Raw genomic sequence first — 19,266 nt, forward strand, 5'->3', positions numbered from 1 at the left:
TGCTTTGCATCTCTGTCGGCATTTGGGGTTTCGTCTAGTTTTTTTGCTACCCTAACAGGTGTGGATGGTATCTTCACCATGGCTTTAATTTGCACCTACCCAATAATGAATGATGTCCGGTTTTTGGTTATCTATAGATCTTCTCTGGTGAAGCAATTGTTAGACTCTTTTGCACACATTTTCAATGGGGCTGTTTGTGTTCTTGTTTTCGTGTGGGAGGGTTTTAGATTCTAGATACACGTTCTTTATCAGATAAGTGACTTGCAGAGATTGCCTCCCACTCTGTGGCTTATCTTCTCATCCCCAAAACATTCTTATTTTAAACAACTTTATGCAGGTACAACTCACATATCACCCAATTTACTCATTTACAGCGTGCACAGGGCTGTGTAGACATGGCCACAATCTTAGAGCGTTTTTGCCCCTCATAAAAGAAACCCCATAGTCATTAGTGGTAAATCCCATTTCCCTTCCTTCGCCCAACCCTAAGCAATCCATATAAATTTGCCTATCTATATTTGACGGAAAGGGAATTATTCAATATGTGGCCTGCTTTCATTTAGCATACGGTTTCAAGGTTCTCCACATTGTACCTCGTTCCTTTTTATTGACCGATAATATTTCATTGTATGGATCTGTCACTGTATCATCGGTTGATGGACATTATTAGAATTCTCTTTGAAGAGCAGAAGTTCTTCATTTTGATGAAGTCTAATTTATTAATTTTTTTTTCTTTGATGGATCATGCTTTTGGTGTCATATCTAAGAAATCTTTGCTTGACCCAAAGACAAAAAAAAAATGTTTTTTAATCTTTTTTAATGTTTTATTTATTTGACAGAGAGAGAGAGAGAGAGAGAGAGAGAGGATGAGTGGGGCGGGGGAGGAGGGGGAGGGAGAGAGGGAGACACAGAATCTGAGGCAGGCTCCAAGCTCCAAGCTGTCAGCACAGAGCCTGAGGCTGGGCTTGAACTCATGAACCATGAGATCATGACCTGAGCCGAAGTCGGACGCTTTAACCAACTAAGCCACCCAGGCATTCCCCTGCTTTTTTAATTTTTTTTTTTAAGTTTTATTTATTTTTGAGAGAGAGAAACAGAGTAAAAGCAGGGGAGGGGCAGAGAGAGGGAGACACAGAATCTGAGGCAGGCTCCAGGCTCCAAGCAGACAAAAAAATTTTCCTAGTTTTCTTCCTCAAGCTTTACAGATTTTAGGCTTTACATTTATGCCTCTAATCCATGCTTTAAATGTATTTTTATTGTGGTAAAATACATACAGCATGCTATTTGCCGTTTTATCCATCTCAAGTATACAATTCAGGGGCGTTAATTATACTCATAATGTTATACATCCATCACCACTACCTATTTCTAAAACTTTTTTTGTGACCTCAAACAGAAACTCTGAACCCATTAAGTAATAATTTCCCCATTTCTCCCTCCCCCAGACCCTGGTAATCTAATGTCTGTCTCTAGGAATTTGCCTTTTCCAGATATTTCATGTTAAGTGGAATCATGCAATAGTTGTCCTTCCATCAGTTACCATAACATTTTCAAGGTTTATCCATACTGCGCCACGGATCAAAACTCAGCAGAATGATAACCCGTTGCATGTATACACTACTGTTTTTTTTTTTTAATTCATCTATCCGTCATTGGGACACTGAGCTGTTTCTACCTTTTGGCTACTGCCAATAATGCTGCAATGACCACTGATGTACAAGTTTGAGCTCCTGTTGGCAATTCTTTTGGAATTGTGGGAGCATGGACGGCCCTGTTTCCTCTCAAGTGTAATGGGTATAACGCTACCTGACCGACGGCTCCCAGGGCTGTTGCAGAATTAAATGAAAAGACAGGTGGAACAAACTCTCAGAGCTGAAAAGAACTCACTACATTGACAGGCTTGTTAGGTCTGCTAATACTATCATTACTCTAATGTTCACCACGATCACCAGCACCAAGGTTTCACGAACCAGCTCCACACACAGGAAAGATGGGAAATCAAACTCTTCACCATGCTCGTGGGTGTCGTGCTTTGGCAATCGTGTGGAGACACAACGACAGCCAGTTGCGCAAGTGCATTTCAGTGTTTTGTTGCACCCCCTTGGACATATGCTACCGCAAAACAATGCCACCCAGTAAGGCGCTTGAGCCACAGTCCCCAAGGGGTTGACAAATGAGCTTGTCATTTTGAGCTCATCCCTTGATTAAATATACTTCACTATTTAAATTCACTCCCTTACAGGAAAAGAGAAGTTGCAATTCAGTTTTGCTAAATGGAAGAAGTCAGTAGTTTTCTTTTACATTTTTTTACTGCAATTCATAGTGAAATACACAAATTATATAACAAATCAGTACAAATACATACACACACACACACACACACACCAACTTTCATAAAGCAACTGCTGTTTTATTACATATAATGTGCTTTCATATTTGCAAGTTCATTCTATCCTGTACTGTTATAGCCTATTTTATTTTTTACATTATGGTCACAACCTACTAAACTGATTTGCACCGTGGAAGACATAGGGAAGTAACCAAGGATAGGGTGCGTCCACCTCCCTCAAGATTCCCAAGAAAGACATGAGCTTCTCCCCTGTATCTCAATGTGGGTGAAATATGGTACAGGTTAACCCAGAGGCAGGCAATGACCAGGTGCCCTGATTCCTCTACTTGGAGGCAATGCCCACCTTCCTTCCTCTCTTCCTTCCTCTCTTCCTTCAAAAACTATGTACAAGCACCTACCATTTTCCAGGCATGGTGCTAGGTGGCGGAAATGCAAAGGTAAGTGAGACTGTGGAACAACTACCCAGAGGGGACAAACACATCCCCACTTGGCTAATCAAAGGCTTAATGGCGAAACCCAATGGGTTAACAAAATGAAATCCCAGGGAACATGGGTACTCTTCCCTGTCCTGAGCCTCCTTCCACGTGAAGGGGTCCCACAACACCACCCTCTGGGCCCCTCCACCCTCTCACCACACTCTACCCCAACTGAGATGGAGGAACTTGTCTGGTGATTTGGGAAGGAAAACCCGGCATGTGTGACCCGGCTGTTTCCTCTTCCCCTTCTCACATCCACAGAGCCAATTCCAATCCTCATCACGGTTCTAAAAGTCCAGGGGCAATCACGTGACAGCTGCTTAAAGCCTTCTGGTGCCTCAGAACCAAACCTCTACCCTCGACTAGGATACCTAGTCCTCTCTTCTTTTCTTTTAAGGCAAAATCCTAAGTGTCTCCCAGTCTGTAATACTTCCGTTGACTCCCCTGGGCACAGGGAAATATGCCCCAGAAGCATGTTCAAACTGGTTTCCATCGCATTGGCTGCAATACAGGCATTGCTTCAATCTTTGACACTCAACAAAATGGGCTAAAACCTCGTTCCCAACTCCAGCCCAGTCTCTCTGGAATTCTACAGGGGATGTGAGGTGGTGGTTTCTCTAGACACCTGCCTCAGTTCTGCTTTGCCTGATGTGTTCAATAAACAGATGCACTATCCTCCCCGTTCGGCACAAAATGTGTGGAACAAAATGTGATTCACAAACACACACACACACACACACACAGGCCTTTATATAGTTCGTAGATTTGACTAAAGGTGTACAGGAGTTATGTTACAGAACCCTAATGATATTAAATTAAATATTAGGCATCCTGTTCTAAAAATTATATCAATTCACTTCCCACCTTCCCACCTATTACTTGGCGCTCTCTTTTGACCTCCGTGATGTCCAATGTAGGTTGTAACTGTAATAACGTCTACTTTATTGACATTGTATATTGTCATGTTGTTATAACTGCTTATTTTTATTTTTTAATAGAAGAGTCTGTACTTTTTTTAAAAGCTTATTTATTTTGAGAGAGTGAGAGAGAGCATGAGTGGAGAAGGGGCAGACAGAGAGGGAGAAAGAGAGAATCCCAAGCAAGCCCCGCCCCGTCAGTGCAGAGCCTGATATAGGGCTTGATCTCACAAACCATGAGATCGTGACCTGGGCCGAAATCAAGAGTCAGACGCTTAACTCTCTGAGCCATGGAGGCGTCCCTGTAATTGCTTATTTCTAAGGACTCTTTTCTAGAAATGTTGAGCCTTTGGGAGCAGCCTGAGGGCAGACTCTGCCCAGGTCTTACTATTGTCCATGCGGCAGGTAATTTTGATATAAATTTTTTAGATCCTCCTTGCCATGTTCCCTTTCCCCCTTCCTCTCTTCCAGCAGATTGACCACTCCCGTTCTTCCTTGCTTCTGGAAGGGCAGAGACTGTCCTTCAGTAGTCCTCTTATTCTTGTAGTATCTGAACCTCAAAGTCTAGCTGCACACACAGACATCCAGAGTAAAGACATCTGCCAACCTCCCTTGTCATTACATGTGGCCGTGTGACCAAATTCAGTGCATGAACATGCGAGCAGAAGTGATTCCACACCTTTTAGTTCTTGCCCTTAGATGGAAAGGACACTGCTCTCCTTTTTCTCTTTTTCCCCTTCCTGCTGGCCAGAGATGGACCTAGGGACATAGTGGGAAGCTCTCTGGGATCTCGAAGATGAGAACAACATCCCAGCGGGGGAGAGAGCCTCAAGTCAGCAGTGTGAATCCCCAGCCCCGTCAGCTACAAAGCCCACATTCAGACTGGTTCATGAGATAAAAATTAACTTCCATCTTGTTTAAGTCACTGTATCGGGGGTTCTTTTATTACAGCAACCAAACAAACATAGATCCTAACCATTAGTTTGCTGGGGCTGCCATAAGAAAATGTCACCAACTGTGTGGCTTAAAGAACAGAAATTTATTTTCTCGTGGGTTCTGCAGGCTGGGAGTCCAAGATCAAAGTATCAGCAGGGTTGGTTTCTTCCAAGGCTGCTCTCCTGGCCTTGTAGATGGCCATACTGTGTTTTCACATGGCCTTCCATTTGTGCACATCTGTACCCAAATCTCTTCTTAGGAGGACACAAGTCATACTGGATTAGGGCCCATCCTGAAGACTTCATCTTAACGTAATTACCTCTTTGAAGCCATTCAGAGACTAAAGTTTAGAACTTCAACATAGGAATCTTGAGGGGACAAAATTCAGCCCATGACACTAATACATTTTTCTTCCTGCCTTCTGTTTTCCCCTGAGTGAATACGCTACATGTCCTTGAGGGACAGAAGACAGGCTTGGAAGCCCAGGAAGAAAGAGAGTCTTGTGAACAAAAGAGAGATTCCCCTGAGCCAGAGGGACAGAGGGGAGGAACCTGTCCTTCCCCGCCCACCCCCCCAGCAGCTTCCTAGCAGGTGTCCAGGCACGGGATTCCTGTAGCTGAGCCTGAGCCCCAGGGGCTCGGCAGAACAGGCCGAGGGAGGCTCAGCAACACAGAGAGCAGAGAGCAGACCCACAGCTGCCACCTAGTGCCACGGCTCCTTGTGCGGCCTGGGCCTTTGCACAAGCTGGGGTCGGGAGGCTCTAGGACGACAAAGGTGCATTTCCCACCAACCCAGCAGAGTTGGTGCCTGGAGTCTAAGTCAGCTTAGAGAAAATAAAGAAGTGCATCATTTCTTGCATCTGAGTTAACGAACTAACACCAGCGCACCTGTTTCCCCTGGCACCTAGCAGAGTGCCTGGTGCGGAACAGCGTGCTTGAGAGATGAGCGGAGGAAAGGAAAATGGGAACGGAAGAAGATACACAGAGAAAACCCCAAACCAGCACCTCCTGCTTCTCAATCTTCCCAATGAGATGTACTGCTTCCCTCTTCTGCACTCCATCTAACATTCTTCTTCTCACGGACACTGCTTTCTCTTGCGTGGCTCTGCTCTTGCCTTCAAATGCCCACAGAGGATGACCCACTGGAGGTGAAGGACCACACCTATTCACCCCTGTATCCTGCACTCCCACTGCACCCCAGGCAGCTACTCAACTGGTGTGGGGTTTTTTAAGTGCATGGAATGGGTACTGGGTCAAGTCCCTCAGAGCGGGAGCAGGTGGAGTCCCTGGGGGAAAGCCTCCTGCAGGGGAGAAGCTGGGCTGGATCCAGGGAGGGGAAGAAAGTGTGGTTGAGCAGAGGAGCATAGCAGCCAGGGGAGGGCCCCGGGCCAGGCCACACCCCCAGCCCTCTGGAGGGCCAGCTCTGGGCTCACAGTGCGGTCCTCGTCCTGATCATGATTTATTCAACTGCAGCTGTGTCTGAAAATAGCCTAGGCAGGTGGCTTATTCTCGGAAGACACAGCGTGTGGGATGCCCTGGAGTGTAGCCTCCAGATATAAATCCAGGCAACACTGGATGCTCCTCCCGCGGCCAGCAGATCAGACATTAGCCCATTTCACAGAGGATGGTATGAGGTCGGAGGGAGGACAGACCTTGCCCAGGAGATGCACAGGACCAAGAGTTGCTGGAGGAGAAAAGGGGAAATGGGACTGCCCTAGAGGAAAGAAAGCATCTGTCTTCAGGTCTGAGGGGGACATACCAGTTGCCAAGGGCTAAGCTCCCGGGCCACCACGCCCTCCCCCCTCCTGCCCTGCGCAGACCCAGCTTCCTTCCTGAGGGCATGCCAAGTGCTGGGTGAAGAGGTCCAGCTGGAAGGAAGCAGCTGAGTGGAACAGAAGAAAGTCATGCAGGAACCACACCTCTGGAGCTCCCTCATCAGCTCTGGCACGCTCATGCTTCTGAGCCAGGAAGCAAACCTAGACTGCCTGTGCCTCCATATGTCCCCGTCTCCTAAAGCAGGGCCACATCGTAGCTGTGTCTGCTGCTCACTGAATCTTCACGTGGCAGACAGGGCAAGGAGGAAGCAAGCGCTCGGGTCTCTTCATACAAGGTCACTGGAACAAGGGGGCTCCACCCTCATGACCTAATCACTTCCCAAAGGCCCCGCCTCCTGACACCATCACGACTGGAGATTGTCAACGTAGGAATATGGAGGACACAGTCAGTACAGGGCACTCTACCCCTGCCCCGCCCAGATGCATGCCCTTCTCACATACAAAATGCATTCATTTCTTCCCAGCGGACCCCCAAGCTCATTCCTTCCAGTGTCAACTCTTTAGAGGCATTCAGTCTCATCTAACTATCACCTAAGTCAGATGTGGGTGACGCTGGAGCTAAGCTCCATCCCCAGGCAGACTGCTCTCCAGCTGCGAGCCTGCGAACCCAAGCAAGTTACGTGCCCCCAAAGTACAATAATGGCACAGGCAGAGGACAGACATTCCCTCTCCAAAAGGGAGGAACAGGAGAGAAGGAAGGGGTGACAGGTCTCAAGCAAGTCCAAAACCCACAGGACAAACTCCATGAGATCTTAAGGCTGGAAAACAATCCTCTGTGGATAGATGCTCTGCCTTCCAGACCCACTGGGGGGTGGGGGGTGGGCAACGTCACACCCATGGCTTGCTGGGGTGCCACCTCTGCTGAGGACCTCTGCCAACTGGGGGTCACACTCCCAGAGCCTGCTGGGCAGCCCTCAGCCCTGTTGAAAGATAGGCAGTGGCCCTGATGACTCTAACTCGCCTTCAAGATCCTTCTTCCCTTATCATGAAGGACAGCACACAGTCCCAGCTGACAGTGTTTCCACCAGTATAATCCCATCTGGGACTCTGCTGAGATGGCTGATTCAATGCCTCGTTCACAGTCACACTGCTCTCCTTATCAATTGGTCAGTCGGCCACAGCCTCACTGTTCTCTTCTGAACACACTCTTTTTTCACAGTATGGACAGAATCTTCCAAATCTTTGTTTTGGTTCCTTTTTGGTTCACAATTCTGGACAATCTTCAATCCTTTTCTCTCTCCCTGCACTTTACTAGAAGCAGTCAGGAGGAACCAAGCCACCCCTTTGTTAAGAAATCTCCTTAGTTAAATATCCAATTTCAATGCAACCAAGTCCTACCTTCTGGAGAACACTAGAACACAAACACAACTGAGCCAACTTCTCTGCTTTATAACAAGGACAGCCTTTTCTCCACCGTCATGTAACCTGTCCCTCATTTCCATCCAAGACCTCATCAGAATGGCCTTTACCATTCACATTTCTACCAACATTCTGCGCTTGATGGTTTTTATACCCTCTAAAAAGATATTTTCTCTGAAGCTCTCCTCTTCCTGAGCTTCCACTAGAAATGCTTTTCAGACTCCCCGTGGCAGCAATATGGGTCCCGCACGTGCTTCAAAACCCTTCCAGTCGCAAAGTCATTTTCATGTTGTCAGGTCTTTGTTATAAGGGCACCCACTTCTGGGAGGGCCATCTGCTTTACTGAGCTCACCAACTCAAAGGCTAATTTCTTCCAGAAACAATGTCACAGATGCACCTAGAAATCTTGTGTAACCAGCTATCTGAGCATCTCCTGGCCTAGTCAAATTGACACATGAAATTAACCATCACAGGGGTGCCTGGGTGGCTCAGTCAGTTGAGCACCTGACTCTCGATTTCAGCTCAGGTCACGATCTCACGGTCATGGGATCGAGCCCAGCGTTGCCTGACATTCTCTCTCTCCTCTCTGCCTCTCTGCCCTTCCCCAACTCATATGTGCTCTCCCTCTCTCTGTCTCTCTCAAAATAAACAAACATTATTAAAAAAAGAAAGAAAGAAAGAAATTAGCCATTATATACTCCATGCCACGCTCATCCTTTGAGTAAAAGAAAAGTGTGACTGCAAAAAAAGAAACATAAATCATAGATAAATGACTAGACTCCTAAGCAGTTGCATCCACCAGAAACCTTGCTCTAAAAGTGCAGTCATGGAGGGTTTTGGTGGTGAGAGTTCTGCCTGGAATTGAATGCACCAAAGAAGGCTCACCACGGGCAAGACATCTGAGCTGAGCCTAAGGACCTGTAGGATCTCACCAGGCAGAGGACGAGGAGAAAGACAAGCCCTGTAGGAGAGGGGGTGATGAAGGCACAAAGCAAGAAGGTGGCCAGCAAGAGGATGTATGTGGTCAGAACACAGCCTGTCCTGCTGGAAGGGGGGAACAGGGTAGGGGATGAAGCCAGAAAAGGCACACAAGCCCAACAGTGGAGGGCCCAGTACATGAAGGAGTTTGGATTTTTATCCAGAAGGCTAGGAGGTGCCCAACATTTTAAAAATGTATGAATCCTTTTTTTTTTTTTTTTTAATGGAGTTTATTTTTTAAAGCAGTTTTAGGTTTGGAGCAAAGCTGAAAAGAAACAATTTCCATATACTCCCTGCCCACAAATAAACACTCACAACCTCCCCACCCCCACCTCATTATCAACTTCTCACCCCAGAGTAGCACATTTGTCACAATGGATGAACCTATGCTGACACATCATTATCACCTAAAACCCATAGTTTACATTAGGGTTCACTCTTGGGTACATTCTACGCATTCTGACAGATGTACAATGAATGACATGTATCCAGCACTATAATATCAAACAATAGTTACACTGCCCTAAAAATCCTCTGTGTTCCACCTATGCACCAACCCCTGGAAACCAGTGATCTTTTTATTGTCCCCGTAGTTTTGCCTTTCCCAGAATGTCATATAGTTGTCCTATGCTAGGTGGCCTTTTTAGACTGGCTTCTTTCACTTGGCAATATGCATGTAAGGTTCCTCCGTGTGTTTTCTTGGCTTGATAATCTTTTTTATCACTGAGTAATATTCCACTGTCCTTTTTCTTTTTTTTTTTTTTCAACGTTTTTGGTTTGTTTGTTTTTTTTTTGGGGGGACAGAGAGAGACAGAGCATGAACGGGGGAGGGGCAATGAGAGAGGGAGACACAGAATCGGAAACAGGCTCCGGGCTCCGAGCCATCAGCCCAGAGCCTGACGCGGGGCTCGAACTCACGGACCGCGAGATCGTGACCTGGTTGAAGTCGGACGCTTAACCGACTGCGCCACCCAGGCGCCCCTCCACTGTCCTTTTTCAATGGCAAAATATTCTGAATATCCCACCAAGAAAAATCAACATTTCTAGAATCCACAGATACAAAAACTGTGACAAATCCAAGAATCCATCATAAGTTTGTATTATTAGCTATATTGTTTGTATATTAGCTATATTGTTTGTATTATTAGCTATATTGACCTCACATAAATTATTCACGTCTCATATTTTTCATGCTAAATAAAGATCAAAATGACATTGTTTGGGGAGTGTTTACATGGATTTGCAGATCCCAGGGGTTGGCAGTATAAAGTTGGGGATGCTGTAGGTATTGGGTAGCTGTCTTTGATAGGGCATAGGACTAGTGAGATCTGCAATTTTACAAGATCAATCTAGCTGGTCACATCCCAGAATGGACTCCAGGACTCTCCTCCAATATGCCCTGAGACAACTCTCCAAACAAGATTCTGGCTACACATAGTAGGTACAGTTGCACCAAATTCACAGAGGATCCATTAAAAATTCTCATCCACGCATTCAGCCAAAAATCTTACCTCAATTATGCTTCCAAACAAAAACTTGCTTTAGAAAGCAACACTGAAGAGTCTGAATCCGAATTTGGCTTTAGAATCAAAGAGCCAGACACCTACTTCAGAGAAGACCGGATCCTACAGATGTCTCAGAATCAAGCCAAGGCCACAACAAGGTCATCATGAAGAGGAGATCCGAGGGGCGCCTGGGTGGCGCAGTCGGTTAAGAGTCCGACTTCTGCCAGGTCACGATCTCGCGGTCCGTGAGTTCCAGCCCCGCGTCAGGCTCTGGGCTGATGGCTCAGAGCCTGGAGCCTGTTTCCGATTCTGTGTCTCCCTCTCTCTCTGCCCCTCCCCCGTTCATGCTCTGTCTCTCTCTGTCCCAAAAATAAATAAACGTTGAAAAAAAAAAAATTAAAAAAAAAAGAGGAGATCCGAGGTAGAGAAGCAATCAGGTTTCATATACTACACCTTCTCCCAGTGACATATCCTCATCAAGGCATTTAAGAACAGCCCTTGGGGCGCCTGGGTGGCACAGTCGGTTAAGCGTCCGACTTCAGCCAGGTCACGATCTCGCGGTCCGTGAGTTCGAGCCCCACGTCGGGCTCTGGGCTGATGGCTCGGAGCCTGGAGCCTGTTTCCGATTCTGTGTCTCCCTCTCTCTCTGCCCCTCCCCCGTTCATGCTCTGTCTCTCTCTGTCCCAAAAATAAATAAACGTTGGAAAAAAGAAAATTAAAAAAAAAAAAAAAAGAACAGCCCTTAACTCTAGGATGCATATCAGAGGATGATTTGCTCAAGAAATTGGGGTTCCAGAGCAGAGAGTCCAAATTTGGTTTCAAAACTGACGATCTAGCGGCACCTGGATGGCTCAGTCTGTTAAGCACCCGACTCTTGATTTGGCTCAGGTCATGATCTCAGGATCATGAGATCAAGCCTCAACGGCCCCAAACTTACCGATGGCCCCTCTGATTTCTCTGGAGCCAGAAGTAGGGGCATGGAGGCAAGTTCAGTGAATCTGACGTTGTCACTCTGTGCCTCACACCTCTCACTCTTTTTGGGTCTTCACCCTTCCCCTGGACTACAAGCTGAGCCTTGTAGAGACAGCAGGCAGGACTTCCGGAGCCACAGACATGCAGAAACCCTGTAGGAGGCACCTCACAGCACTACTGACCTAGCCTGACTCTTGGGTTCAGCAGAGCTCAAGGACGGTGCAAATAAAATTCATACGCATCACTTCCCAATCATCACCAATTCAGGTAAAAATCATCGATGGATGTTAAAACCTTTAAGTGAATATTTGATGAGTAGCAACATATGCATTGTCTGAAAGAATCTCCCCAAAGATAACTTATTACTTACAAAAAAACAAACAAACAAACAAACAAAAAAAACCTGATGATTCTGCAGTGGAGAAACCTGGCAGGCTCCACCTTCACCAAGTGCTCAAAATTTATTTCACCAGTAATGGCACAAACTGACGTTAGGCGCCTCCTGATATACCGGGCTGAGATTGGCACATCACTTCTGCGTTATTACTGCCCAAAGTGCATAAGCTGACTCTAATTATGAGGAAACACCGGAAAAACGGAGTTACAGTCTACAAAGTAACAGCCCTGTACTCATAAAATGGACTGAATCCTGGCAATGGGGACGGGGAGAAGGTAAGCCAAGGAAAGAACTAGAAAGTTCTGTCTAATGAAGTGTTCTCTTCCATCTGTAGCATGGGCTACCTTCTCTGTGGAGCGGTGGGGGATGGTATATAATCCAAGACCTCTTTATGCCTAAAACTTCTCTCCATAAATGCTCAGTAGACTGGTAACACTGAGTGTCTCTGGGGAAGGGAGGTGGAGAACTGGACTGGGAGACAGCCAGCTTTTCACTTTAAGCTTGTCATCCTATTTGAATGTTGTGGGGGTTCTTAGTCTATTTATTAATTATTAATTATTTATTATTTATTCATTTTGAGAGACAGAGAGCTTGAGCAGGGAGGGGCAGAGACAGAGGGAGATAGGATCTCAAGCAGGCTCTGAGCTGTGCTCTGAGCCCACCATGGGGCTTAATCCCACAATTGTGAGATCATAACCTGAGACAAAATCAAGAGTCCAATGCTTAACTGACTGAGCCACCGAGGCACCCCCCCCACACTTTGAATGTGTTAAATCATTTCAGTGTGTGGGGTGCCTAGCTGGCTCAGTCTGTAGAGCGTGTGACTCTTGACCTTGGGGTCATGAGTTCAAGCCTGATGTTGAAGGTAGAGATTACTTAAAAATAAAATCTTAGGGGCGCCTGGGTGGCTCAGTCGGTTGAGCATCCGACTCTGGCTCAGGTCATGATCTCGCAATCTGTGAGTTCGAGCCCCGCGTCGGGCTCTGTACTGACAGCTCAGAGCCTGGAGCCTGCTTCAGATTCTGTGCCTCCCTCTCCCTCTGCCCCTTCCCTGCTCATGCTCTGTCTCTCTCTGTCTCAAAAATAAATAAAAACATTTAAAAAAATGTTTTTAATAAAATAAAATCTTAAATCATTTCAATGTGTTATTTATTTAAGAGGTTTTTTTAACTTAACTTTACAGCTCTCAAAATTATATTAAGTAGAAGAAAACAAACATATCATATGAGTACATGGTATACGATTCCATTTATACAAATTGTAAAACTAGTCAAAAATGAATAAAAGGAAGGCTAGGAGACTTAGGTCTCCCTGTTTCAATACTTACACAAAGTTACAGTAATAAAAACAGTGTGGTATTGGCATAAAGACAGACATACAGACCAATGGAATAGAATTGAGAGTCCAGAAATAAACTCATACATCTACGGCCAATTGATTTTCAACAGGGGTGCCAAGAGCAGTCAGTGGGGGAAAATATTTTCTTCCACATATGGTGGCATGACAACTAGATATCCACATGCAAAAAAATGAAACTGGATCCCTGTGCCATACCATATGCAAAAATTAATTCAAAATACATCAACAACCTATCTATAAGGGCTAAAACCACAAAACTTTTTTTTAATATGTATTTATTTTTGATGAGAGAAAGAGAGAGAGCACACATGAGCTGGGAGGGGCAGAGAGAGACGAGAGAGAGAATCCCAAACAGGCTCCACACTGTCAGTGCAGAGCCCAACATGGGGCTCAAATCCACGAACTGTGAGATCATAGCCTGAGCCAAAACCAAGAGTCAGACGCTTAACCAACTGAGCCACCCAAGCGCCCCATAAAACTACAAAACTTTAACAAGAAACCATAAGGTTAAATCTTCATGAACCCTGGATTTGGCGATGAATTCTTAGCTATGATACCAAAAGCACATACAACAAAGAAAAACTAGACAAACTGGAATTCATCAAAATTAAAAACTTTTGTGCATTAAATGCTATCATCAAAAAAGTGAAAAGATAACCTATAAAGTGGTAGAAAGTATTTACAAACCATATATCTTTAAAAGGTCTAACACCCATAATAAGGCTCAGTCAGTTGAGTGTCCGACTTCAGCTCAGGTCATGATCTTGCGGTCCGTGAGTTCGAGCCCCGCGTCGGGCTCTGTACTGTCAGCTCAGAGCCTGGAGCCTCTTCAGATTCTGTGTCTCCCTCTCTCTCTCTGCCCCTCCCCAACTCATTCTCTCTCTCCCTCCCTCTCTCTCTCTCTCCCTCTCTCTCTCCCTCTCTCTCAAAAATAAGTAAATAAACTTTAAAAATAAATAAATAAACAAACAAATAAAAGCTCTAACACCCAGAAGAGATAAAGAACTCTTACAACTCAATAGACAACAAAAAGACAAACAATTTTAAAATAAGCAATGGACTTGAACATACAAGACATACACATGGCCAATAAGCATATAAAAAGATGCTCAACTTAACTAGTCATTAGTGAAATGCAAATCAAAACCACAGTTAAGATACCACTTCACACCCACTAGGATGGCTATAATTAAACAACGAAACAAAACAAAACAGAAAAGACGTGCTAGTGAGGACGTGGAGAAACTGGAACACTTGTACAATCCAGGTAGGAATGCACAAGTGATGCAGCCTCCGTGGAAAACATCCTGGCAGTTCCCCAAAGAGTTAAACATACAATTAGCATAAGACCCGGCAATTACAACTCTAGGCAGGGGCTCATCCCTGTTGTAGCAGGTACTAACCCAAAAGAATTGAAAACAGGTATTCAAACAAATACTTCTACGTGAATATTTATAGCAGTGCTATTCACAAGAGTCAAAAAGTAGAGGCAACTCCAATGCCTATCAACAGATGACGCACAAACGAAATGGGGTGTATTCATACAATGGAACGTTATTTACCTCTACAAAGGAATCGAGTGCCAATACCTGCTACAGCAGGATGAGCCCTGACAGCATTATGTCAAGTGAAAGAAGCCAGACACAGCTGGATGATTCCATTTCTATGAAGTGTCCTGAATAGGTAAATCCCAAGAGACAGAAAGTAAATTGGTATTAGCCATACGCTGGGGGGAGGGAGAACAGGAAATGACAGAGCCCGACGCGGGGCTCGAACTCACGGACCGCAAGATCGTGACCTGGCTGAAGTCGGACGCTTAACCGACTGCGCCACCCAGGCGCCCCTTGATGAGGATTTTTTGATGAGGATTTCATGGGTACAGTTTCCCTTTGGGGAGATGAAAATGTTCTAGAACTTGATAGAGGTGGTCATTCGCACAGCACTGTGAGGGTATAAAACGTCACTGAATTGTACACTTCAAAATGGTTGATGTTGTAAATTCAAAATGAATGAAAGACCTAAATGTAAGACAGGAAACCATCAAGATCCTACAAGAAAAACAAGCTGCCACCCCTTTGACTTTGGCTGCAGCAACTTCTTACTTGACATGTCTCCAGAGGCAAGGGAAATAAAAGCAAAATTGAACTATTGGGACCTCATCAAGATAAAAAGCTTCTGCACAGCAAAGGAAACAATCAGCAAAACTAAAAGGCAACAAATGGAATGAGAGAAGATATCTGCAAATGACATATCGGATAAAGGGTTAGTATCAAAAATCTGTAAAGTGCTTACCAAACTCAACACCCAAAAAACAAATAATCCAGTGAGGAAATGGGCAGAAGACATGAATAGACACTTTTCTAAAGATGACATCCAGATGGCAAACAGACACATGAAAAGAGTCTCAACATCACTCATCATCAGGGAAATACAAATCAAAACCACAATGAGGGGCGCCTGGGTGGCGCAGTCGGTTAAGCGTCCGACTTCAGCCAGGTCACGATCTCGCGGTCCGTGAGTTCGAGCCCCGCGTCGGGCTCTGGGCTGATGGCTCAGAGCCTGGAGCCTGTTTCCGATTCTGTGTCTCCCTCTCTCTCTGCCCCTCCCCCGTTCATGCTCTGTCTCTCTCTGTCCCAAAAATAAATAAACGCTGAAAAAAAAAAATTAAAAAAAAAAAAACCACAATGAGATAACCTTACACCTGTCAGAGTGGCTAAAATGAACAAGTCAGAAAACGACAGATGCTGGTGAGGATGTGGAGAAACGGGAACCCTCCTGCACTGTTGATGGGAATGCAAACTGGTGTAGCCAGTCTGGAAAACAGAATGGAGGTTCCTCAAACAATTTAAAATAGAACTACCCTACGACCCAGCAATAACACTACTAGGTATTTATTCAAAGGATACAGGAGTGCTGATTCACAGCAGTACATGTGCTCCAATGTTTACAGAAGTGCTTTCAACAACAATCAAATTATGGAAAGAGCCCAATGTCCATCAACTGATGAATGGATAAGAAGACGTGTACCTGTATACAATGGAATACGACTCAGCGATGAAAAACAAATGAAATCTTGCCATTTGCAACAATATGGATGGAACTGGAGGGTATTATGCTAAGTGAAATAAGTCAGTCAGAGAAAGATATCATATGATTTTACTCATATGTGGAACTGGAGAAACTTAGAAGACCATATGGGAAGGGAAGGAAAAATAAGATACAGAGAAGGAGGCAAACCTATAAATACTCTTTAAAATACAGAGTACAAACTGAAGGTTGATGGGGTGCAGGGTTGGGGAGGTGGGGAAAATGAGTGATGGGCATTAAGGAGGGTACTTGTTGGGATGAGCACTGGGTGTTGTATGTAAGTGATAAATCACGGGAATCTACTCCTGAAGCCAAGACTACACTGTATGTTAGCTAACTTGAAAATCAATTAATTAATTAGTTAATTTAAAAAATGACTGAATTGGGGGCGCCTGAGTGGCTCAGTCAGTTAGCATCTGACTCTTGGTTTCAGCTCAGGTCATGATCTCATGGTTCGTGGGTTCGAGGCCCACGTTGGGCTCTATGCTGACAGCATGGAACCTGCTTAGGATTCTCTCTCTCTCTCTCTCTCTCTCTCTCTCTCTCTCTCTCTCTCAAAATGAATAAATATTTAAAAAATTAAAATAGTTGGTTTTGTGTTGTGTGAATTTCACCTCAATAAAAAAAGAAAGATGATGACATCAGGCTAGGGATTGGCATCACCTGGAGGCAAGGGTGGTGCCTGGAAGGAGCACGAGGGCAGCTTCTGGGGGCCGGGCTTCTGGTTGCACTTGCATGTGAAGTTGTAAAAATGCAGCTACCAATATCCTAAAGATGTGTGCTGTGTCCTCCTTGTATGTCACAAAAGTAAAAGGAAGTTTTGTTTTGTACTCTTTAAAGGGGAAGTTCTTGGGGTGCCTGGGTGGCACAGTCGGTTAAGCGTCCGACTTCAGCCAGGTCACGATCTCGCGGTCCGGGAGTTCGAGCCCCGCGTCGGGCTCTGGGCTGATGGCTCGGAGCCTGGAGCCTGTTTCCGATTCTGTGTCTCCCTCTCGCTCTGCCCCTCCCCCGTTCATGCTCTGTCTCTCTCTGTCCCAAAAAAATAAATAAACATTAAAAATAAATAAATAAATAAATAAATAAATAAATAAAGGGGAAGTTCTTGCTGCAGTTAGGACGGTGACAGCAGCTTTTATCTGGTGACAGGGCCAAGATGAGGTTGATGCAAGTAAGATAAATCATGCGAGCCCAGGGTCAGATCCTGTCTTTGTTTTAAAGACTGACACTTTGTTCTGCGTGGCATTTTTGTATTTGTTTTGTTTTGTTTTGAGATACTGTCATTAAGACAGTATTTACCTTAGCTACCGAGTTTTGGGCATCCTCTTAAATGTTGCACCCCTGACGAGTGCCTCGCTCACCTCACCCTACTCCCAGCCCTAAATTTCAACCCAGCACCATTGGTGAACCAAAGGACATGCAGCCTGAATTGCAAAGGCGACCGGTCCCCAGCTGCTTCCCACTGGCTCCACCCAGAAGGCTCACATACACAAATATGTGGGGTGCTTCCTGAAGTGCCTGTCTCAGCCTCAAGAAGCACAGTTAAGACCCCTGCCCTTCTCCCTGAGTCTCCACCAAGCCTCCTGACCCCACAGCTTCCCGGCTCCTGAGAGGCAGCGCTGCTCGGCAGGCAGGGACCCAGGGCCACACACTGCCTGAAAGGGAGCTGGATAAAAGGTAGTAGCCACAGTCAGTCATGGGGAAATCTCCGGAGGACCCTCGTAAATGAGCACGCCCTACATCCATAATCCTTAGCAACATTCACTTCCGGAAGTATTATTTCGCCCTTTGTCTTGTGAGTGGGCAAAGGTGAGCACAGGTGTCTTGAATGTGCATTTCACGAAATAAGATAGAGGATGTGGCATTACTTTCCCAGTACCTTTCTCTCTCTTGAACCCCCCGAGATTCACTTATGAAATCAGGCCCTCCCATCATGAAGAAAAATTTTAAGACTGTGTCACTTTTCCTAAGATGTAATAGGAATTTTTAAAATAAACAGATATTTATGAAGCAGTGTCTTTTTTTATTTTTTTTAACGTTTATTTATTTTTGAGACAGAGAGAGACAGAGCATGAACGGGGGAGGGGCAGAGAGAGAGGGAGACACAGAATCGGAAGCAGGCTCCAGGCTCTGAGCTGTCAGCACAGAGCCCGATGCAGGGCTCGAACTCACGGACCGTGAGATCATGACCTGAGCCGAAGTCGGACGCTTAACCAACTGAGCCACCCAGGCGCCCCTTTTTTTTTTTAATTTTTTTTAACGTTTATTTATTTTAGCAGTGTCTTTTTTTAATGATTATTGTTGAGAGAAAGAGATAGAGCAGGGGAGGGACGGGGGGGGGGGGGGGGGACAGAGGATCCAAAACGAGCTCTATGCTGACAGCCAAGAGCCTGATGTGGGGCTCAACCCCATAAACCATGAGATCATGACCTGAGTTGAAGTTGGACGCTAAGCCACGCAGGTGCCCCTGAACAGCATATTTTTTTAATGCAGCAAAGTAGAGATTTCTATCGCAAAGAATGTGATAATCTTTTAACATTTAAGAATTTAGTACATCCTAAGTAGTTAATAAAGGTACGTTGTATAAAAAGAAAGGTTTTAAAAACCATTTTATTATAACAGGAATATAACATATATTTACATCTATATGACCATATGTGTGATATATACACTTTATCTTAAAATAGAACGAAATTCTGGAACAACACAGCCCAACAGAAATTTCTGCCATGATGGAAATGTTTTATATTTTCACTGTCCAACATGGTAGCCATGAGCCACAATTGGCTGTCAGGAACTTGAAATGTAGCTAGCATGAGTAAGGAGCTGAATTTCTAATTCTATTTATTTTTAATTAGCTTAACTTTATTTAAATGGCACATGTTACCGTACTGTATTAAGCAGCACAAATATCTATAGCATTTTGAACACATTTAATTCACTCAACATTGAGTGAATTCAATAAACAAACGTGCTTCTCAAACACTAGTACCTATGTACATGATAACACTAATAGGTTAAAAAGTATAATGTAAACTAGACTCCAATAATAGTCACACAAATATATAGAAAAAAAAAAATTTAAAGACCATACATGAC

At 44.9% G+C, this 19,266-nt stretch overlaps 1 long non-coding RNA gene across 1 annotated transcript in view; it reads right to left on the reverse strand.

The window, feature by feature from the left end:
- The window catches only part of LOC147576927 (uncharacterized), a 253,624-nt gene that overhangs the window by 178,923 nt on the left and 55,435 nt on the right, over positions 1-19,266 (reverse strand). The window lies entirely within an intron of this gene.

The sequence above is a fragment of the Puma concolor genome, chromosome D1, assembly GCF_028749965.1.
Source record: "Puma concolor isolate L17-30 chromosome D1, mPumCon1.1.hap2, whole genome shotgun sequence".
NCBI lineage: Eukaryota > Metazoa > Chordata > Mammalia > Carnivora > Felidae > Puma > Puma concolor.